We start from the raw sequence: 25,242 nt of genomic DNA on the forward strand, positions 1-25,242 counted from the left end.
AATTTTTTAGTAAAAAGCTTGTGAGAAATTGGTGTGAATGTTTTGCACCAGCGGGTTTTAATTTTTACTTTCTCTTACCAATAAGAGAAGGTATTTTGTAATCACAAAATTTTGCAATTATAAAATTTTACCAGAAACATCAGCTTTGTTATTATTATTTTGTTTTTAAATTGTGGTGGGAGTGTATCTACTTTACCTAGAAAAGAAAAAAATCATTGAAATAATAAAAATTATATTTTTCCCCCCCTAATCTACCAGAGAAGAATATACCACATCGATGTAGGTCAAATTTGGTTAACCAGAATTACCGTTTTTCCTTGCCCCAAATTTGGTGTTCATTTTAAGACGGCTCAAATGCATTTCATGCTTAAACATGCTTGTTCTGAGCAAAAAAATGGTAGAGGAAAAATTTGTTGCCCGTCACCTCTAGTTTCAGAATATGTGATTTGATATTAGATTCCTGCCCGAATTAGTGCTGCACGAGACCGAGACGAGGCGAGACTTTATGCAGTCTCGATCTCGGTCGCTCAAGTCTCGGTCTCGGTCTCGTCGAGATATCTCGGTCTCGGTTTTTTGAATTTTTGTTTACGTGAAATAAAAAATACACCTCCCAACAAACTTCCCGCTCCATTAGTTACGGCTGTTGGTGAAGATAAAGAATCTGATGATTCACCTTTTGACGACGACGACGACTGCATCAATATTTTTGCACCATTTGCTCAAAAATCGGCAAATATCACCGAAGCATGGAAGACAGAAATAATTAATTACACCAAATTAGACCAAGCACCAGTAGACGTTGACATTTTAGAATGGTGGAAAACACTTGAGAATTCCTTCAAAAATTTGTCTAGAATGGCAAAAGATATTTTTAGTATCTGTGCAACTTCAGTGCCATCTGAAAGATTATTTTCGCAAGCTGCGATGATAATGACCAATAGAAGATCTTCTCTAACTTCTTACTCAGTAAAAGCTCTTTTATGTATCAATGCTTGGACAAAGTGTATCTTAAAAACGAAAATTTGTGGCAATATTTTTTAGGTGCATAGATAGTCTTTTTTTTTTCAAATTCACTAATTCTAAAATTCTAAAATATAATTCGAATAATATCAAAGTTCAAAGTATTAGATTATTAATAGTGAAATTTATGAAATTGAATAAATGAATGATATGAATAGTGAAATTTAGTGAATTTATGTAAAAATTATGTAATTCGAAGGGGGCCGCCACGGTAGCCGAGCGGTGCGAGACCTGCGAAGCTAATGTGTATTGTGGTACTGGGTTCGATTCCCGGTCTTAGGCCTTGGATTTTATTTAATGGTTAATACGAGAAATTTACAGTAAAGTATGTTTGCTAGTCGCCTCCGTCCGCGACACCTAATTGGTAGTTGGACGTAAAGCCACGCCTGAAAAAATAGGCGATTACTTTACTTCGCTTACTTTACTTATGTAATTCGAAGTCAAATAGATCTAGTAATATTGAACATATATAATAAAGTCGTATCTTTTAATAATTAATTCAATACCCGTAATGATTATTTATTAATAAAGAACACAATTTTATAATTTTGTAGCTAAAAATTAATATTTGAAAAACAGAGACGAGACCGAGATTTCTCGACGAGACTTGAGCAACCGAGACCGAGACATGATATATATCTCGTCGAGAAATCTCGGTCTCGTCTCGGTTTTTCAAATATTAATTTTTAGCTACAAAATTATAAAATTGTGTTCTTTATTAATAAATAATCATTACGAGAATTGATTCAATATTACTAGATCTATTTGACTTCGAATTACATAAGTAAAGTAAGCAAAGTAAAGTAATCGCCTATTTTTTCAGGCGGGGCTTTACGTCCAATTACCAATTAGGTGTCGTGGACGGAGGCGACTAGCAAACAAACTTTACTGTGAATTTCTTTTATCAACCATTAAATAAAATCCAAGGCCTAAGACCGGGAATCGAATCCAGTACCACAATGCACATTAGCTTCGCAGGTCTCGCACCGCTCGGCTACCCTAGCGCCCCCTTCGAATTACCTAATTTTTACATAAATTCACTAAATTTCACTATTCATATCACTCATTCATTCAATTTCATAAATTTCACAATTAATAATCTAATACTTTGAACTTAGATATTATTTGAATTATATTTTAGAATTAGTGAATTTGAAAAAAAAGACTATCTATGCATCTAAAAAATATTGCCACTTTTCGTTTTTAAGATACACCTTGCCCAAGCATTGATACATAAAAGAGATTTTACTGAGTCAGAAGTTAGAGAAGATCTTTTATTAGTCATTATCAACGCAGCTTGCGAAAATAATCTTTCAGATGGCACTGAAGTTACAGATACTAAAAATATCTTTTGCCATTCTAGACAAATTTTTGAAGGAATTCTCAAGTGTTTTCCACCATTCTAAAATGTCAACATCTACTGGTGCTTGGTCTAATTTGGTATAATTAATTATTTCTGTCTTCCATGCTTCGGTGATATTTGCCGATTTTTGAGCAAATGGTGCAAAAATATTGATGCAGTCGTCGTCGTCGTCAAAAGGTGAATCATCAGATTCTTTATCTTCACCAACAGCCATAACTAATGGAGCGGGAAGTTTGTTGGGAGGTGTATTTTTTATTTCACGAATCGACTTGTTATAGTAGGCAGATATGTTATTTGGGTCTTTCATTTGGCGCGTTTTTAACATCTTTTTGAAATTATATAAAAATATATAACAGTAATAGTAATATATGATGCATTGAAGTGTAAGTAGTTGGCTTCTTTTACACACATTTTTTTCTTTATATCAATACCAATATTCTTATAAATTAAAATAATTATTAGAAAATAATAACATTTTTTGAAAAGATTATTAATAGCAAACCAATTTTAATACTTAAAGAAAAATTCAAAAAAACCGAGATATATCGACTTGTCCGAGACCGAGACCGAGATATCTCGACGAGACCGAGACCGAGACTGCATAAAGTCTCGCCTCGTCTCGGTCTCGTGCAGCACTAAATTTGTATCTAAAATCGATTGTGGGGTAAATGTTTTAATCAAAATTACCATTTTACCCAATAAATTGTTGTTTCTCAAAAACTTTCTCAAAAAATGGTCGTCTAACAAATTTTATAGGGGTTTGGTAAGACTTGTTAAATACTTTGGAACTTAAATTTCAGTGTAATTTAAGAAACAAAATTTGTGTGAGTTATAATCTGGGGAATATTAGTAAATGTCGTGTTAGTGTTCAAACCAGTTATTCATTTTTATTTTTTAAATTTTAAATATTGCCATTGAAGAGTAACTAATATAAACTAATCGTATTTGTATTCCCGATATTAAGCAAATATCAATCAGATGATAATGAAAATGTAATTCGAGAATTTGTAATAACCTAAGCTTAAAGTAAACTTTCTATTAGTGTACGTACAAAGAAAATATTATGAAAATTCAAGCAAGTGAAAGTGAAAACCTCTGAAATTCTTAATCTGTGCTTGATGTCATGATTCTATTTTGTTGCAACCGGAAATAGATTCCACCATTAAGCAATTACGATATTTAGTTTCTCACTAGATAAACAAGTATTTTAAAAATATTTAGTGAATCATTGTATTATCTTTATATCATTCGGGCTTCAGATTCTTAGGAAACAATTTTTTATCTTACTTGGGGTTAGTTCAAGTTTAAGTGTAATTATTTAGTAGCTTAAGTTCTTTTACAAGGCCGATATGAACTTCTGGTGAAGAAATACCAGACAAATCAAAGTCCGAATACGGGAAACCAGACTAATGAAGTGGTGAAAATGTTTATATGGACTGGGAAAGATCCTGTTGAGGTTAAAATGTCTCCATGATGGATGGAGACTTAGGCGCCCCTATGGCTGAATTGCAAAGCTAGCTTGTATTACGTACGGTTCGATTATGGACTTTGGATTTTTGATAAGCTAAAAATAGATATTTACAGTGTTACTATTTATATTTTTTTTCTAAGAGTTTTCCATTTCTTTTCTACCCGCAGAACACGAAATTTTATTTTTTACTCCGTCTAGTGCACCTGTAAGTTTTCCGTTTATTTCAGTGCAAGCATTTTCAAAAATTTAGAGACATATTTTTACACACACTGATGCGAGATTTTTGACGTGAATACGTCTTTAAATTTGCTATCATATGGAGGCAATCAAAAAAACCTAATGATAACAAAATCGGGGGATACAGTTTGGCATTATAGTTTCGAATCTATCGTCTACATCCAAAATTAAATTAGACCACTGGATAGCTAAAGGATCAAAGAATTCATTACGATAAGCGAGGACTGTGACGCATCGCGCGCAGTGGTGAGGGAAGCGCCGCCATTTTGAAATTATTTTGCTGCGTATCGAGATTTACAATTAGTATAACTTTTGATTCGGAGAAGCTACGATGTTCGTTTAAGTTTTAATCGTCAGCTGTCGTCACAATCGAACGTGTTAGAATAAAAAAATATATAATGTCGGCCTAAACGCGTCGAAAAGTCAAAACCAAATATAGAGATCGTATACGGTTGGAAAGGGCTTCTCAAGAACAATCGAATGGTAATAATAAAACACCATATGACCGAGTCAAGCTGTGCCGGGAACGTAAAAGAATGAATGCGGCCGAGCGGATCAACGACGGTGTCCAGTACATCTGCAGCTGGGGCGGTTGAAATTATGCAAGTGGATGATGAAATCGCTTCTACATCGACAACGTACTGTATAGGCATAGATTGTGTTCGATCGTCGATTTGTTTCCTTGATTTCATCCTAAATACATAAATAAAAATATTTTATATAAAAAATATAACCCGTTACGTAAACGTATTCACGTACAACACACGGCCGTGTCCATGACACAGCAACACGTTAATTTTTTTTAATCGTTGTCGTGGAATTCTATTCTGTTTCGCTAAAGCTGAGATGTTGCATCATTGCTTCGGGATTTCCTCCTAAACCAAAACAGATCTACGAAACCTGCAGCACCAGTATGTGATGAAACCATCACATTCAGCTTCCCTAGGGAAGTTCTAGGAATAGTGGAAGGAGCTGGAAGTCCAAGGATCACCTTCTGTGTCAACATGCCTTTCTTCTTTCAATGTCCTTCAAGATACTCTACAGAAGACCTCCCACAAATCAATAGATAGGCTCTCCAAGGAAACTAAATGAAAGCGCTGGTTGTTTTGTAGTTACCATTTTCTAAAGCCAACAATCCCAGCCTTTAAGGATAACCTCCTGTTTCGTACTAACTCAATCCTGGGGATTCGAAGTATCATCGATCAAGGAAGTCAAATACTACTTGCCTTCAAGGCCTTCTAAACCAACACTCTTTGTTTATGTTTTTCTTCCTTAGGGAGTCACGTAGGATTGTTTTCCCATTGCTTCATGATTCTTTTCTAACGCATCATCCTGATAAATCATAAGGAAAACATAAAAAATTTATAGACTATAATTTATAGATTTATAGACTATTTGAACGAATAGAGAATTTCATTTTTTAGTCTGAGAAAAAATTATTGGCGAACTTCTCACCCAGATATCAATCTTGCATCTATGTAAGGTGCACTATTTTGCATAATTACTGCAGTAATAGTGATTTGGAAAGTACATTTTTTTTTTTAAACAGTGCAGTATGTGAAATAGCACCGAATAACATTTATTCGAGGGAAACTAAAAAAAATATACACATCACTGCGTTATGTTATATATTGTGTAAACAATAGAATGTAAATTAAATAAATGTACAGAATATATTAATACGCCTAGTACATACTGTGAAAACAATCGAATGTAAATAAAATAAGCTGGATTTAAACTTAATTAAAAGGTTTGTTTCCTTGTAATTTTAAGCAAGACATAATGCAGCGAGAATCAAAACATATAAGAGGGTCGTTTGAAAAGTCCTTGCAAAGTCAGAGAGATAGCACCACTGGCGCGTATCGAGGTTATGTTTAGTTAGTAGCATCTCTTGGAAGAACACACACCAAGTTTCAGCCAGATCGGTCTATTTCTTTGTGTTTGGCATTCGTTTGAATCGCTCGAGGAAGTCGAGTGATTTTCAAAAAATGGACGAAAAAGAATTTCGTGTGTTGATTAAACACTACTTTATGAAAGGCAAAACGCCTCAGGAGACTAAAGAGAAGCTTAATAAACATTATGGTGACTCTGCACCTTCGATTAGAACAGTTTATAAGTGGTTTCAAAATTTTCGGAGTGGCCATATGGGCACAAGTGACGCTGAACGTTCTGGACGCCCTGTTGAGGTTACTACTCCAGAAATCATTGATAAAATCCATGATATGGTGATGGATGACAGAAGAGTGAAGGTGCGTGAGATTGCTAGTGCTGTGGGCATCTCGAATGAACGGGTACATAATATTTTGCACCAACATTTGGACATGACAAAGCTATCCGCAAGATGAGTGCCGCGATTGCTCACGCTTGACCAAAAACGAAATCGTGTGAAGTGTTGCAAGGACGGTTTGCAGCTGTTCCAGAAGAATCCGCAGGACTTTAAGCGTCGTTTCGTCACTGTGGATGAAACATGGATACATCACTACACTCCTGAGACCAAAGAACAATCTAAACAATGGGTTACCAAGTGGGAATCTGCGCCAAAAAAGGCGAAGACCGTTCCTTCGGCCGGAAAGATTATGGCGACTGTCTTTTGGGATTCGCAAGGAATAATCCTCATCGACTATCTGGAAAAGGGTAAAACTATTACAGGTGCATATTATTCATCGTTATTGGACCGTTTGAAAACCGAGCTGCAAGAAAAACGCCCACGATTGGCCCACAAAAAAGTCCTTTTCCATCACGACAACGCACCAGCTCACACCTCAGCAGTTGTGGTCGCAAAATTAATGGAAATAGGGTTCCAACTCGTTTCACATCCCCCCTATTCTCCAGACTTGGCTCCCTCGGACTACTATTTGTTCCCCAATATGAAGAAATGGCTGGCGGGAAAAAGATTTTATTCAAACGAGGAGGTGATTGCAGAAACGAATGGCTATTTTTAGACTTGGACAAATCCTATTATTCGGAAGGGATCAACAAACTAGAGCAGCGTTGGACGAAGTGTATAAGCCTAAAAGGAGACTATGTTGAAAAATAAAAAAGGTTTACCCCAAAAAATTAAGTAGTTTTTATTTTTGCACGAACTTTTCAAACGACCCTCGTAAACTGTAAACATTTAACTTACATAGGTTTTCTTAGTAATATCATGAGAAACCTTAACTTCACTGTAAATAGTTTTTATTGTCCCAGCTAATTCTTAATAAATTAACTTGAGAAGTAATTTTAGTAGAGTTTTTAACCACATAATATTTAGCATGAAATAAGCTAATTATGCTAATTTACTTTATGAGTAAGTATGTAACTCATAGACATAAATTTGAATAATCTCATGCTTATAGCTTTTAAGTGTTGTAATCGTACAATGAACAAATAAACCTTTTAGATAAAGCCACAGCCTCTATGACCTAAAACAACTATTATGGCTTTCTTATTTTATATGTTTGGTGATTAGATATAAAACGTATATTGAGAAGATATGTAAAAATTTGGTTGAGTATTGATGAGCTAGAACTCATCTTTTGGTACGCTAACCCCAAATAGTTGTAAATATCTACCTCTGCAAGCTCACTGTGAACTGTTGAAACGAGTGGTTCATTGTTAAGTAGGCAAGTTTTCTGAAGAAGTAAATAATAAGTCTTAACGTCCAATTATTAATAAAATTAGGTGTCATTGACGAGGGCGGAAGCTAATATATTACTACAAACAATTTTTTTCTTACAAATAAAAAGTAGACACACGCAGGATTCGAACTAGGGATCTCCCACATACAAAGCCACGCTCATGACCACTAGACCAACATCTGCCCTGTCTTTTTGAGTGTGAAAAATAGAGTTCTTACAAATTGGTCTATGTGAGTATCTTCAAGTGTATAAACAGCATAACTTAAAAAATAAAAAATAAAAACCACCGTGGAATCTTGGCAATAATAGTGTAGACAAGATCTATTAAACGATGTTACCAAGAAAATAGGTTAATAAGGCCTTAAAGAATTAATTGCTATAATTTTTTTTTAAAGTGTAAGTTAAATTATTTTGGAAAACAAAAATTAATTCATCGAACAAATCAAGTTCTTGTATTTTTGGTAAATATTTATGTATATACAAGTGTCGAGGCTAGAGTATCCGGTTTTAAAGACATTGCGTCAGTCCATTCTGACCTCTTCCTCTTTGTTGTGAAAGAAATTCTATTTTTAGGATTTGGACAATGTTTATTTAACGACCTAAATGTGTGTATTATAATAATTGAATGTAGAATTTGTCTAGTTAAAAGATTAAAGTAGGAACTGTGGGTAATTAAGCACTAAGTCTTTTTCTTAATTTATAATGTCTGAGAAATTAAGTACATTTCATCCAGCAACATTATTTTATTACTATAATAATTTCTGTGAGATGAAGGAATTAGCTCAGGGTTTAGCGTATACGAGGGTCGTTTGAAAAGTCCGTGCAAAAATAAAAACTACTTAATTTTTTGGGGTAAACCTTTTTTATTTTTCAACATAGTCTCCTTTTAGGCTTATACACTTCGTCCAACGCTGCTCTAGTTTGTTGATCCCTTCCGAATAATAGGATTTGTCCAAGTCTGAAAAATAGCCATTCGTTTCTGCAATCACCTCCTCGTTTGAATGAAATCTTTTTCCCGCCAGCCATTTCTTCATATTGGGGAACAAATAGTAGTCCGAGGGAGCCAAGTCTGGAGAATAGGGGGGATGTGAAACGAGTTGGAACCCTATTTCCATTAATTTTGCGACCACAACTGCTGAGGTGTGAGCTGGTGCGTTGTCGTGATGGAAAAGGACTTTTTTTGTGGGCCAATCGTGGGCGTTTTTCTTGCAGCTCGGTTTTCAAACGGTCCAATAACGATGAATAATATGCACCTGTAATAGTTTTACCCTTTTCCAGATAGTCGATGAGGATTATTCCTTGCGAATCCCAAAAGACAGTCGCCATAATCTTTCCGGCCGAAGGAACGGTCTTCGCCTTTTTTGGCGCAGATTCCCCCTTGGTAACCCATTGTTTAGATTGTTCTTTGGTCTCAGGAGTGTAGTGATGTATCCATGTTTCATCCACAGTAACGAAACGACGCTTAAAGTCCTGCGGATTCTTCTGGAACAGCTGCAAACCGTCCTTGCAACACTTCACACGATTTCGTTTTTGGTCAAGCGTGAGCAATCGCGGCACCCATCTTGCGGATAGCTTTGTCATGTCCAAATGTTGATGCAAAATATTACGTACCCGTTCATTCGAGATGCCCACAGCACTAGCAATTTCATGCACCTTCACTCCTCTGTCATCCATCACCATATCATGGATTTTATCAATGATTTCTGGAGTAGTAACCTCAACAGGGCGTCCAGAACGTTCAGCGTCACTTGTGCCCATATGGCCACTCCGAAAATTTTGAAACCACTTATAAACTGTTCTAATCGAAGGTGCAGAGTCACCATAATGTTTATCAAGCTTCTCTTTAGTCTCCTGAGGCGTTTTGCCTTTCATAAAGTAGTGTTTATTCAACACACGAAATTCTTTTTCGTCCATTTTTTGAAAATCACTCGACTTCCTCGATTCAAACGAATGCCAAACACAAAGAAATAGACCGATCTGGCTGAAACTTGGTGTGTGTTCTTCCAAGAGATGCTACTAACTAAACATAACCTCGATACGCGCCAGTAGTGCTATCTCTCTGACTTTGCACGGACTTTTCAAACGACCCTCGCACTGGATTCCAACGAGGAGATCTCAGCTTCTTACAGCTCCGGTGATGGATAATGATGTCTGAAAAGAAAGAACACTATCCGGAGGCCGGCAAAGCACTGAAAAAAGCTCCGACCTCAGATGTTGACGCGCCTAAACTAAAAAAGAAATATCCTGTGCAAAGGTAAATTAAAATGAGAAAGAAATATAATTATAATTAACTAGTTTAAGAATAACTAGTTGAAAATTGAATTATAATTTTATAAGACAAAATAGTCTTCACATTAATTAAGTTTAAGTAATGTTTAATGACTTGAACATAATAAGCTTAGAAAAAGTTGACGCGCCTTAAATTAAAAATAAAATGAAGTAAATAAAAAAAATAATTTCAACTTTGAAGTAATTTCTGTCAAATCAAGTACTAAGGGATGGTATTTGAATACAAGCTCATATCTATCCAGTTACCTCAACGCACCAACAACGTTTCCAAATAAAATTTTTTAGATGTTAATGATAAATATATCACGAGAGAAGCTTGAACATGCCGAATTCCAGGACAGAATAGTGTCTAATGAATTAGACATCCTCTTCACATACATGCCCTACTCAAATAACAAATACTACTATGTAAACACTACACTCGTCAGAACAAACATTCACTTAGTATACCAAACTAAACTATCCACAAGACATTCAATATTCATGAAAAGGTCCAGACTAAAACTCTAACCGAACCCAAGCTACCAATGTCATCATAATGACAAACAATATACCAAAATACCAGAAAGAAACGTACGCTCTTCGATAACTAACTCTTCATGACATTCCTCGCGATTGAGTCGTTTCTACGAAAAAATTGTTAAAGCATTTGAAAGCACTCACATTTCTATCAGTAAGGGAAGTGTGTCATTGTTTTTCATCAATATAGTATCAAATAATAGCTAATTGTAGGTGGTCTTGGTGTTAATATTCTAAAGATTGTGTGCAGTAAATCACGCAAAAACTTGTGAATGATCGTTTCTTTCAAAGACGCAGTTTATTATAAGTTTCAAATCAGAAATAGAGTCGATTAAATAAATTTTAATTACTTACAAAATATGTTTTTAGATAATGAAGTTGTAATGAATGCCATTTCTTAAAGTAGTTATAAGATTTCAAGAATTGATAAAGGTGTAGAAAGCAAAATGGCTAAAAGAACCACAAACTCTGGTGTAAATGAAAAGAAGATTCAAAAAATATTTTAGGTTTAGAAGAAGTACTGACTTTAAAATCAAATAAATAAAAGAAGCTCCTTCTGGTGGCCGAAGATGTAAACTGTGTTTAGTTCGTAATAAATCCACCAGGAAATTGTTGGCTACTAGTTTGCTTGCATATAATGATTGATGTGTTTATTAATATATTATATAATATCAGGGTGTCCCAAGCTATATGGATAACGACTTTTTCTCGGAAACTAAGATAGCTAGAAAAAAAAAACTAAAAAATACGTGTTCCCTTAGTTTTTTGTTAGAAATCCAAATTTAATTTGCAAATTTTGTTCGGTGCTTCCAGAAGCGAGATGCAGGCATCAACTACATTTTTTCAAATGGGGAGGTGCGGTTTCTATTTCAGAAATAGATTCCTCTATTTTTGTTTACGAAAGATTTACTTGAACGGTTTTTTCACTGAGCGATATTTTACAAGTTATGAATGAAAACCTGATAATGTTATAACGGCTTTTCAATAGAATAAGAAGAAAAGTACTATATAATTTTAAATTTTACACCACAATAATATTACAGATCATCCTCGAAATGGCCTCAACCATTAAGAGATGCATAGACATGCTCCTTCCAGCCTATGGGAGAAAAATTAGTAAAAAAAAATTTAAATAGTATTTTTCCTAGAAATAATTACCAAAAACGATTGGCTAATCTCATTGGCGAACAGGATGTGTGAAGTAGCTGATGACGTATGGCACCGTAAGCCACTCCCTAACCAATAAAAGCACAGTTATCCAGTACATAAAATGGTGCTCATTCACTTTCATTCGTTGATCTATATTTTACTTTCTTTTACTCCTGGAAAATATTTCATTAACTTTTTTGATTCTGCATTACATTAGAAGTGTGTAACCGGAAATATAATGTTCAAAACATGTTTTTTTTTTATATTTTTACGATATCAATTTTTATTGCATTATTCGATAGTTTATCAAATACCTATGGGAGAAAAATTAGTAAAAAAAATTTAAATAGTATTTTTCCTAGAAATAATTACCAAAAACGATTGGCTAATCTCATTGGCGAACGGGATGTGTGAAGTAGCTGATGACGTATGGCAACGTAAGCCACTCCCTAACCAATAAAAGCACAGTTAGCCAGTACATAAAATGGTGCTCATTCACTTTCATTCATTGATCTATATTTTACTTTCTTTTACTCCTGGAAAATATTTCATTAACTTTTTTGATTCTGCGTTACATTAGAAGTGTGTAACCGGAAATATAATGTTCAAAACATGTTTTTTTTTTGATATTTTTACGATATCAATTTTTATTGCATTATTCGATAGTTTATCAAATACCTATGGGAGAAAAATTAGTAAAAAAAATTTAAATAGTATTTTTCCTAGAAATAATTACCAAAAACGATTGGCTAATCTCATTGGCGAACGGGATGTGTGAAGTAGCTGATGACGTATGGCACCGTAAGCCACTCCCTAACCAATAAAAGCACAGTTATCCAGTACATAAAATGGTGCTCATTCACTTTCATTCAATGTTCTATATTTTACTTTCTTTTACTCCAGGAAAATATTTCATTAACTTTTTTGATTCTGCATTACATTAGAAGTGTGTAACCGGAAAAATAATGTTCAAAACATGTTTTTTTTTTTATATTTTTACGATATCAATTTTTATTGTATTATTCGATAGTTTATCAAATACCTATGGGAGAAAAATTAGTAAAAAAAATTTAAATAGTATTTTTCCTAGAAATAATTACCAAAAACGATTGGCTAATCTCATTGGCGAACGGGATGTGTGAAGTAGCTGATGACGTATGGCACCGTAAGCCACTCCCTAACCAATAAAAGCACAGTTATCCAGTACATAAAATGGTGCTCATTCACTTTCATTCAATGATCTATATTTTACTTTCTTTTACTCCTGGAAAATATTTCATTAACTTTTTTGATTCTGCTTTACATTAGAAGTATGTAACCGGAAATATAATGTTCAAAACATGTTTTTTTTGGATATTTTTACGATATCAATTTTTTTTGCATTATTCCATAGTTTATCAAATACCTATGGGAGAAAAATTAGTAAAAAAAATTTAAATAGTATTTTTCCTAGAAATAATTACCAAAAACGATTGGCTAATCTCATTGGCGAACGGGATGTGTGAAGTAGCTGATGACGTATGGCACCGTAAGCCACTCCCTAACCAATAAAAGCACAGTTATCCAGTACATAAAATGGTGCTCATTCACTTTCATTCAATGATCTATATTTTACTTTCTTTTACTCCAGGAAAATATTTCATTAACATTTTTGGATTCTGCATTACATTAGAAGTGTGTAACCGGAAATATAATGTTCAAAACATGTTTTATTTGGATATTTTTACGATATCAATTTTTTTTTTGCATTATTCGATAGTTTATCAAATACCTATGGGAGAAAAATTAGTAAAAAAAATTTAAATAGTATTTTTCCTAGAAATAATTACCAAAAACGATTGGCTAATCTCATTGGCGAACGGGATGTGTGAAGTAGCTGATGACGTATGGCACCGTAAGCCACTCCCTAACCAATAAAAGCACAGTTATCCAGTACATAAAATGGTGCTCATTCACATTCATTCAATGATCTATATTTTACTCTCTTTTACTCCAGGAAAATATTTCATTAACTTTTTTGATTCTGCGTTACATTAGAAGTGTGTAACCGGAAATATAATGTTCAAAACATGTTTTTTTTTTATATTTTTACGATATCAATTTTTATTGCATTATTCGATAGTTTATCAAATACCTATGGGAGAAAAATTAGTAAAAAAAATTTAAATAGTATTTTTCCTAGAAATAATTACCAAAAACGATTGGCTAATCTCATTGGCGAATGGGATGTGTGAAGTAGCTGATGACGTATGGCACCGTAAGCCACTCCCTAACCAATAAAAGCACAGTTATCCAGTACATAAAATGGTGCTCATTCACTTTCATTCAATGATCTATATTTTACTTTCTTTTAGTCCAGGAAAATATTTCATTAACATTTTTGATTCTGCAATACATTAGAAGTGTGTAACCGGAAATATAATGTTCAAAACATGTTTTTTTTTTGGATATTTTTACGATATCAATTTTTATTGTATTATTCGATAGTTTATCAAATACCTATGGGAGAAAAATTAGTAAAAAAAATTTAAATAGTATTTTTCCTAGAAATAATTACCAAAAACGATTGGCTAATCTCATTGGCGAACGGGATGTGTGAAGTAGCTGATGACGTATGGCACCGTAAGCCACTCCCTAACCAATAAAAGCACAGTTATCCAGTACATAAAATGGTGCTCATTCACTTTCATTCATTGATCTATATTTTACTTTCTTTTACTCCTGGAAAATATTTCATTAACTTTTTTGATTCTGCGTTACATTAGAAGTGTGTAACCGGAAATATAATGTTCAAAACATGTTTTTTTTTGATATTTTTACGATATCAATTTTTATTGCATTATTCGATAGTTTATCAAATACCTATGGGAGAAAAATTAGTAAAAAAAATTTAAATAGTATTTTTCCTAGAAATAATTACCAAAAACGATTGGCTAATCTCATTGGCGAACGGGATGTGTGAAGTAGCTGATGACGTATGGCACCGTAAGCCACTCCCTAACCAATAAAAGCACAGTTATCCAGTACATAAAATGGTGCTCATTCACTTTCATTCAATGTTCTATATTTTACTTTCTTTTACTCCAGGAAAATATTTCATTAACTTTTTTGATTCTGCATTACATTAGAAGTGTGTAACCGGAAAAATAATGTTCAAAACATGTTTTGTTTTTTATATTTTTACGATATCAATTTTTATTGTATTATTCGATAGTTTATCAAATACCTATGGGAGAAAAATTAGTAAAAAAAATTTAAATAGTATTTTTCCTAGAAATAATTACCAAAAACGATTGGCTAATCTCATTGGCGAACGGGATGTGTGAAGTAGCTGATGACGTATGGCACCGTAAGCCACTCCCTAACCAATAAAAGCACAGTTATCCAGTACATAAAATGGTGCTCATTCACTTTCATTCAATGATCTATATTTTACTTTCTTTTACTCCAGGAAAATATTTAATTAACTTTTTTGATTCTGCATTACATTAGAAGTGTGTAACCGGAATTATAATGTTCAAAACATGTTTTTTTTTGATATTTTTACGATATCAATTTTTATTGCATTATTCGATAGTTTATCAAATACCTATGGGAGAAAAATTAGTAAAAAAAATTTAAATAGTATTTTTCCTAGAAATAATTACCAAAAACGATTGGCTAATCTCATTGGCGAACGGGATGTGTGAAGTAGCTGATGACGTATGGCACCGTAAGCCACTCCCTAACCAATAAAAGCACAGTTATCCAGTACATAAAATGGTGCTCATTCACTTTCATTCAATGATCTATATTTTACTTTCTTTTACTCCTGGAAAATATTTCATTAACTTTTTTGATTCAGCTTTACATTAGAAGTATGTAACCGGAAATATAATGTTCAAAACATGTTTTTTTTGGATATTTTTACGATATCAATTTTTTTTGCATTATTCCATAGTTTATCAAATACCTATGGGAGAAAAATTAGTAAAAAAAATTTAAATAGTATTTTTCCTAGAAATAATTACCAAAAACGATTGGCTAATCTCATTGGCGAACGGGATGTGTGAAGTAGCTGATGACTTATGGCACCGTAAGCCACTCCCTAACCAATAAAAGCACAGTTATCCAGTACATAAAATGGTGCTCATTCACTTTCATTCAATGATCTATATTTTACTTTCTTTTACTCCAGGAAAATATTTCATTAACATTTTTGAATTCTGCATTACATTAGAAGTGTGTAACCGGAAATATAATGTTCAAAACATGTTTTATTTGGATATTTTTACGATATCAATTTTTTTTTTTGCATTATTCGATAGTTTATCAAATACCTATGGGAGAAAAATTAGTAAAAAAAATTTAAATAGTATTTTTCCTAGAAATAATTACCAAAAACGATTGGCTAATCTCATTGGCGAACGGGATGTGTGAAGTAGCTGATGACGTATGGCACCGTAAGCCACTCCCTAACCAATAAAAGCACAGTTATCCAGTACATAAAATGGTGCTCATTCACATTCATTCAATGATCTATATTTTACTCTCTTTTACTCCAGGAAAATATTTCATTAACTTTTTTGATTCTGCGTTACATTAGAAGTGTGTAACCGGAAATATAATGTTCAAAACATGTTTTTTTTTTATATTTTTACGATATCAATTTTTATTGCATTATTCGATAGTTTATCAAATACCTATGGGAGAAAAATTAGTAAAAAAAATTTAAATAGTATTTTTCCTAGAAATAATTACCAAAAACGATTGGCTAATCTCATTGGCGAATGGGATGTGTGAAGTAGCTGATGACGTATGGCACCGTAAGCCACTCCCTAACCAATAAAAGCACAGTTATCCAGTACATAAAATGGTGCTCATTCACTTTCATTCAATGATCTATATTTTACTTTCTTTTAGTCCAGGAAAATATTTCATTAACATTTTTGATTCTGCAATACATTAGAAGTGTGTAACCGGAAATATAATGTTCAAAACATGTTTTTTTTTTGGATATTTTTACGATAACAATTTTTATTGCATTATTCGATAGTTTATCAAATACCTCTGGGAGAAAAATTAGTAAAAAAAATTTAAATAGTATTTTTCCTAGAAATAATTACCAAAAACGATTGGCTAATCTCATTGGCGAACGGGATGTGTGAAGTAGCTGATGACGTATGGCACCGTAAGCCACTCCCTAACCAATAAAAGCACAGTTATCCAGTACATAAAATGGTGCTCATTCACTTTCATTCAATGATCTATATTTTACTTTCTTTTAGTCCAGGAAAATATTTCATTAACATTTTTGATTCTGCAATACATTAGAAGTGTGTAACCGGAAATATAATGTTCAAAACATGTTTTTTTTTTGGATATTTTTACGATAACAATTTTTATTGCATTATTCGATAGTTTATCAAATACCTCTGGGAGAAAAATTAGTAAAAAAAATTTAAATAGTATTTTTCCTAGAAATAATTACCAAAAACGATTGGCTAATCTCATTGGCGAACGGGATGTGTGAAGTAGCTGATGACGTATGGCACCGTAAGCCACTCCCTAACCAATAAAAGCACAGTTATCCAGTACATAAAATGGTGCTCATTCACTTTCATTCAATGATCTATATTTTACTTTCTTTTACTCCAGGAAAATATTTAATTAACTTTTTTGATTCTGCATTACATTAGAAGTGTGTAACCGGAATTATAATGTTCAAAACATGTTTTTTTTTGATATTTTTACGATATCAATTTTTATTGCATTATTCGATAGTTTATCAAATACCTATGGGAGAAAAATTAGTAAAAAAAATTTAAATAGTATTTTTCCTAGAAATAATTACCAAAAACGATTGGCTAATCTCATTGGCGAACGGGATGTGTGAAGTAGCTGATGGCGTATGGCACCGTAAGCCACTCCCTAACCAATAAAAGCACAGTTATCCAGTACATAAAATGGTGCTCATTCACTTTCATTCAATGATCTATATTTTACTTTCTTTTACTCCAGGAAAATATTTCATTAACTTTTTTGATTCTGCATTACATTAGAAGTGTGTAACCGGAATTATAATGTTCAAAACATGTTTTTTTTTGATATTTTTACGATATCAATTTTTATTGCATTATTCGATAGTTTATCAAATACCTATGGGAGAAAAATTAGTAAAAAAAATTTAAATAGTATTTTTCCTAGAAATAATTACCAAAAACGATTGGCTAATCTCATTGGCGAACGGGATGTGTGAAGTAGCTGATGACGTATGGCACCGTAAGCCACTCCCTAACCAATAAAAGCACAGTTATCCAGTACATAAAATGGTGCTCATTCACTTTCATTCAATGATCTATATTTTACTTTCTTTTACTCCAGGAAAATATTTAATTAACTTTTTTGATTCTGCATTACATTAGAAGTGTGTAACCGGAATTATAATGTTCAAAACATGTTTTTTTTTGATATTTTTACGATATCAATTTTTATTGCATTATTCGATAGTTTATCAAATACCTATGGGAGAAAAATTAGTAAAAAAAATTTAAATAGTATTTTTCCTAGAAATAATTACCAAAAACGATTGGCTAATCTCATTGGCGAACGGGATGTGTGAAGTAGCTGATGACGTATGGCACCGTAAGCCACTCCCTAACCAATAAAAGCACAGTTATCCAGTACATAAAATGGTGCTCATTCGCTTTCATTCAATGATCTATATTTTACTTTCTTTTACTCCAGGAAAATATTTAATTAACTTTTTTGATTCTGCATTACATTAGAAGTGTGTAACCGGAATTATAATGTTCAAAACATGTTTTTTTTTGATATTTTTACGATATCAATTTTTATTGCATTATTCGATAGTTTATCAAATACCTATGGGAGAAAAATTAGTAAAAAAAATTTAAATAGTATTTTTCCTAGAAATAATTACCAAAAACGATTGGCTAATCTCATTGGCGAACGGGATGTGTGAAGTAGCTGATGACGTATGGCACCGTAAGCCACTCCCTAACCAATAAAAGCACAGTTATCCAGTACATAAAATGGTGCTCATTCACTTTCATTCAATGATCTATATTTTACTTTCTTTTAGTCCAGGAAAATATTTCATTAACTTTTTTGATTCTGCATTACATTAGAAGTGTGTAACCGGAAAAATAATGTTCAAAACATGTTTTTTTTTGATATTTTTACGATATCAATTTTTATTGCATTATTCGATAGTTTATCAAATACCTATGGGAGAAAAATTAGTAAAAAAAATTTAAATAGTATTTTTCCTAGAAATAATTACCAAAAACGATTGGCTAATCTCATTGGCGAACGGGATGTGTGAAGTAGCTGATGACGTATGGCACCGTAAGCCACTCCCTAACCAATAAAAGCACAGTTATCCAGTACATAAAATGGTGCTCATTCACTTTCATTCAATGATCTATATTTTACTTTCTTTTACTCCTGGAAAATATTTCATTAACTTTTTGGATTCTGCATTACATTAGAAGTGTGTAACCGGAAATATAATGTTCGAAACATGTTTTTTTTTTGGATATTTTTACGATATCAATTTTTATTGCATTATTCGATAGTTTATCAGATACCTATTGGGGAAAAATTAGTAAAAAAAATTTAAATAGTATTTTTCACTATAGCAGAATCGCCCCCCCGTGTTGATATAACACCATCAGGCATGTAAAGAGATCTCTTGATATGCAATTTGATGGGCGTGCTATATCGACTATGGGGGAGGGTGATTGAGTGGCCACCTCGTTCACCTATGGACTATTTCCTTTGGGGATATCTGAATAACAAGGTGATTATTCATAACTTTTTTCTTTCTATACTTATTTCTGCTTACCTAAAAGCATTTCTAAATCTAGGTGTATCAGAATCAAGCCGGGATTGCATCTGTAGTTGAACTAAAGCAAAGAATAATAGATGCCTGTAACTCGGTTAAATTCTAATCTATTTCTTTGGCAATAAGGGGCAATTGGCAGGAAAGAGCATGTCTATGCATCTCTAATGGTGGAGGCCATTTCGAGCATGATCTGTAATATTGATGAGGAATAAAATTTATAATAAAACATGTTAGTACTTTTCTTCTTATTCAATCAAAAAACTTTTATAATAATATCATTTTGAAATTTCTTATAAGAATCATGTTTTCATTCCTAACTTCTAAAATATCGCTCACAGAAAAAAACCGTTCAAGTAAATTTTTCTTAAAAAAAATAGAGGAATCTATTTCTGAAATAGAAACCACACCTCCCCATTTGAGAAAATGAAGTTGGCGCCTGTATCTCGCTTCTGGAAGCACTGAAAAAGAATTTACAAATTAAATGTATTTTTTAGTTTTTTTCTATGTAACTTTCCGAGAAAAAGTTGTTATCCATATAGCTTGGGACATCCTGTATATAATTTTTTTTTGTTAAATATTATACTTTACAAATACGGTATTATTAAAGAATAGCCTAGCGCTAATTGTTTCCTAATTTGTGTTAAAAAATAAATAAATAAATAAAATAAAACGGCCCTAAGAATTCATGAAACTAATTTATTCATTTATTTATTCATTTTAATAATTTTTTTTTTTTTTTTTTTTTTTTGGCGCATCAACAGCTGAGGTTATTAGCGCCCGGAGCTTTTTCCAGTGCACTGCCGGCCTCCGGACAGTGTTCTCTCGTTACAGACAACACTGTCCATCAGCGGACAGTGAGCTGTAAGAAGCTCCTAGGAAGAGAAAATCTAAGGGTCAGCTGCTGGATTCGAACCCGGGACCTCCGCGTGGGAGTCCAGTATGCTAACCTCATAGCTAATCCCCTCCCTATTTTAATAATTAGCATTCATCAAAAAATTAATTTAAATAATTTTAATTTAAGGTGCCTCAACCATCTGAGATTGAGATCATTAGCGCCCATCATTGGAGCATCTTTTTTCAGTGGCACTGACAGCTTCCAGAAAGTGTTCTCTCGTTAAAGAAAAAAAAAATCTAAGGGCTGCTAGCTGGATTCAAACCCAGGATTCAATGAAGAAGGAATTTTGGCTCGATAGTACAACTAGTAGGAAGGATAAATAATATGGGCAATAATATCTAGAATTCACTGCAGGGGATATTCACACCTCGGGTTCAAATCTAACTGCCTGTTAGATTTCTCTTTTTAGGAGACTCTACTGCACTCAATCCGGCGAAGGACATTGTTCTATGTTACTTACAAATTACTGTCCGGAGTCTATTAATTCCTTGAAAAAGAACGCGCGATTGTCAATCACCTCTGATTTTGATGCTTATTATTTAAGAAAAAACATTTATTTTAAATATAAATACAAAATCCAATTTATTATTTAAAATTAACGATAGTACCCACTTAAGGTTTAAATCTAGAAAAAGTATATTTATATTTATTGTTTTAAAACAATATTGGTTTACAAATATTTGTTTTATTTTGTACAATCATCTTTAATTATTGAGTGGCTAATTGCGCCATTGTTGCTAGTAAAGTGATCGCCGGGTCAAATTTTCTAAAATTACAACTAATGTCGCCTTAATCGTCCTTGATCTCCAATAGTCCCAAGAAAAAAAGAAACAATAACTTCAATATCCAATGGTTGTCATTAGTCATTTGGTAGACGTTTTTAGCATTCTGATTGGTTATATAAATCGTTCATCTTCATGTGGTAAAATGTTCCAAAAACAAGGAAAGGGATTAGCTGTGCGGTTAGCGTATTGGATTCCTACGCGGAAGACCCAGGTTCGAAACCAGCTGCTGATTCTTAGATTTTCTCTTTCTAGAAGCATCTTACAGTTGTCTGTAACGTGAGAACACTGTCCGGAGGCCGGCAGTGCACTGAAAAAAGCTCCGGGCGCCAATAACCTCAGATGTTGACGCGCCTTAAATCATTAAAAAAAAAAATTATTACGTTCCAAAATAAAATAAAAAGAACTTTAAACTTACATCTTAATTCAGATAATTAATAATATTTACAAAAATGTTGTAACTCATATTTTAAAAAAATAATTTAGATTATCATCATTTAGACAATCATTCATTAAGATGTGACCTGGTGAAAATTTTATTGACATATATATTAATAGAGAAATTGATGGATGCATTTTATTCTCTATTTCTAGTCAACACAAAATAGACAAAGTTTTGGGGTGGGAATAGGACCGGTTTGGTTGTCATTGACCTCTAAATCTCTTGAAGAACTTTCATTGTCAAGGACCATCTGGAGCCTTACTGGGCGGAATGCACTCTATTCATTATCTAGAAAAGAGTCCTTATCGTAGATGGTTATTCATTAACATTAATAATTGTAACATAATCGCGTAAATTGGGATCAGTCTGAAACATATCAATCAAAAAATGCATCAAACTGCAAGTAAATACTTCAATGAATGAATTTTTTTCAACTTTGGGTTCACATGCACTCGTGTTTACTATAACATTTATTTAAGATAATTTCGATTAAGGACAGTTTTGAGAGTACAGATAGCTGTTATATTTCGCTTCAAACTTTTATTTTAGTAAAAGTAAAAAAAGTAAAGTAGTGCCTATTTTTTCAGGCAGACTATACGTTCAGCTAGCCCCAATTAGGCCTCGTAGATAGAGGCGAATTAGCAAACATACTTTTCTACAAAGTTTTCATAATAAACATTAAATAAAAAATCCAAGGCCTAGACCAGGGGAAATCGAACTCACTAAACCAACACAACACATATTAGCTTTTGCAAGTCTCGCCTTTAACCGCTCGGCGCCTCTTTCAGTTTAGAACAACGTTATTGTTAGAACAATTTTATTCTTTACATATGATATGAGGAGCCGTTAATTAGGTACTTAAAGCTCCGAGTTGGTCAAATTTCACAAATAAAACACCACTCTAATGAATGGTTTTATTATTATTATTATTCATTAAAACTGTCTGGTAGGACAGTTGTATAAGGGTTGATCGTCAAAAAGTGCACGAAAAAGCGTAACGTTGAAAAACACTCAACTTTGACAATTTTTTTCTCTTTTCTACGAAAGATAAAATTCCCAAATTTTCTTTAAAATAAAGGGCAAACCCTCCTTTATAACTAATTTTTTTGCAACAACCCAGATCTATTAGGTTTCGAGAAAAAAGTTGCTGAAAATGAGCAAAAACGGCTTTTTCAAAAAATGTTCTTGTTCTTCTTGTTGTTGTTGTTGTTCTTGTTACCTTTTTTGTAAACAACGTAGCGCCCAAACGCGTGAACCGATTTTCATGAATTTTTTTGTGAGAGTTTATCAAAATTGGCTAAATTTCTTTAAATTTTGCAACCTCCTACAATAATGTTGGTCTATAACTTTTGGTGCTTGAATTTTTTCTATCATAATTCGATGAGGGAAACTTTTGGATTAGAAAAATAAAAGTACTTTTCGTCTAAAGCAACATTTCTGGTCATGTATGGTTCTGGATCTTTTACATTAGATAGGAAAGTAAAATATATGGATAAAAAAGTCCAATTTGTTGGAAAATTTTGCAGCGCCTTAATTTTGGAAATTAATGAAAAAGGAACGATAAGGGCTGTACTTCTCAATGATGAAAACGGTTAGGCCAGCAATAAATTCTGATTTGTTTTCACTGACGCTAATCATTTATCTGATAGCATTGAGCCGGTTCTATTAGATAAAAGAATGCTAGATAAAGAGAACACTGTTTTTTTTTACAGTTCCTCCCAAAGCAGAAAGTCACACATCAAATTATAACCAAGATGCATGTACGGATGCAATTTCTAATGGAAAATACATCTGCCTTTCTTTATAAATAAAATCGAACAAATCCAAGACAGGACCTATTCATTAAAAGTGCAATCAATAATCTAAAATTTTTACAAACACTAAGCCTTTGTACTCCGTATTTAATATAGTTTTGCATCGATATATCCTTCTATTTTCATACATAATTTACATTGCTAATATCCGAAGGTCACGTAGAACTTTGGAAATATAATAAATATTTACCATTTTTAACCTCCAATGTGATAAAACGAATGCAAAAGTTATGTGTTTAATTATTTGAATTTAATTACTACTAAGCTTTTTGCAACTTTAACCTTGTTAGGCAAGGCAAGCCTAAGGTTTTAATTAAGAAATTAAAAATCAATATACTATAAGTTCAACACCTTTAGCGCCTTGGAGATAGCTACGAGGGTCGTTTGAAAAGTCCGTGCAAAAATAAAAACTACTTAATTTTTTGGGGTAAACCTTTTTTATTTTTCAACATAGTCTCCTTTTAGGCTTATACACTTCGCCCAACGCTGCTCTAGTTTGTTGATCCCTTCCGAATAATAGGATTTGTTCAAGTCTGAAAAATAGCCATTCGTTTCTGCAATCACCTGCTCGTTTGAATAAAATCTTTTTCCCGCCAGCCATTTTTGGCGCAGATTCCCCCTTGGTAACCCATTGTTTAGATTGTTCTTTGGTCTCAGGAGTGTAGTGATGTATCCATGTTTCATCCACAGTGACGTAACGACGCTTGAAGTCCTGCGGATTCTTCTGGAACAGCTGCAAACCGTCCTTGCAACACTTCACACGATTTCCTTTTTGGTCAAGCGTGAGCAATCGCGGCACCCATCTTGCGGATAGCTTTGTCATGTCCAAATGTTGATGCAAAATATTATGTACCCGTTCATTCGAGATGCCCACAGCACTAGCAATCTCACGCACCTTCACTCTTCTGCCATCCATCACCATATCATGGATTTTATCAATGATTTCTGGAGTAGTAACCTCAACGGGGCGTCCAGAACGTTCAGCGTCACTTGTGCCCATATGGCCACTCCGAAAATTTTGAAACCACTTATAAACTGTTCTAATCGAAGGTGCAGTGTCACCATAATGTTTATCAAGCTTCTCTTTAGTCTCCTGAGGCGTTTTGCCTTTCATAAAGTAGTGTTTAATCAACACACGAAATTCTTTTTCGTCCATTTTTTGAAAATCACTCGACTTCCTCGATTCAAACGAATGCCAAACACAAAGAAATAGACCGATCTGGCTGAAACTTGGTGTGTGTTCTTCCAAGAGATGCTACTAACTAAACATAACCTCGATACGCGCCGGTGGTGCTATCTCTCTGACTTTGCACGGACTTTTCAAACGACCCTCGTAATATATGTTTTCATTAAGTGCAATATTACTTACTCTATTAATCCAGTTTTTAATCCATGGTCAGCGCAAGTAAAGTAAGTGATCCTAGTCCTTCCAATTTTCACCTTATTAACCTGACAGTCACCGCTTTTCTATCAGCTAGCCTGTAACGGTTACAAAGGATGTTTACTTGCAGTTTTTTTTTTAAAGAAAAAATAAAATTGTGTGAAAAATAAGATATTTATAATATACTGCCTGCATTATCGCCACAGTCAAGGCCGTGATAATGTCTATTATTTTCCCCCATTGTGTAAAAATGGAAAAATATTTTCTGTCAAATGTAGAGATAGCATAAATAAAATTATTTTAACTTTAAACAAAAACGGAAAACTTTAGTAATTAGTTGGAAAAGATTAACGGATCATCATTTTTGTGAACTGGTTATGTGTGAACACCGATTATATCATTTCCCGTCTG

The 25,242-nt window shown here is 33.2% G+C and overlaps 1 protein-coding gene across 1 annotated transcript in view; it reads right to left on the reverse strand.

The window, feature by feature from the left end:
* Positions 1 to 25,242, reverse strand: part of LOC141458381 (acyl-CoA Delta-9 desaturase) — a 117,667-nt gene that overhangs the window by 91,373 nt on the left and 1,052 nt on the right. The window contains exon 2 of the mRNA XM_074136280.1: positions 24,820 to 24,929. The gene's annotated coding sequence lies outside the window, so the exon portion shown is untranslated. The remainder of the gene's footprint in view (positions 1 to 24,819; positions 24,930 to 25,242) is intronic.

Source organism: Rhodnius prolixus, unplaced genomic scaffold (assembly GCF_049639745.1).
Source record: "Rhodnius prolixus isolate KJV_2025 unplaced genomic scaffold, Rpr scaffold_5, whole genome shotgun sequence".
Lineage (NCBI taxonomy): Eukaryota > Metazoa > Arthropoda > Insecta > Hemiptera > Reduviidae > Rhodnius > Rhodnius prolixus.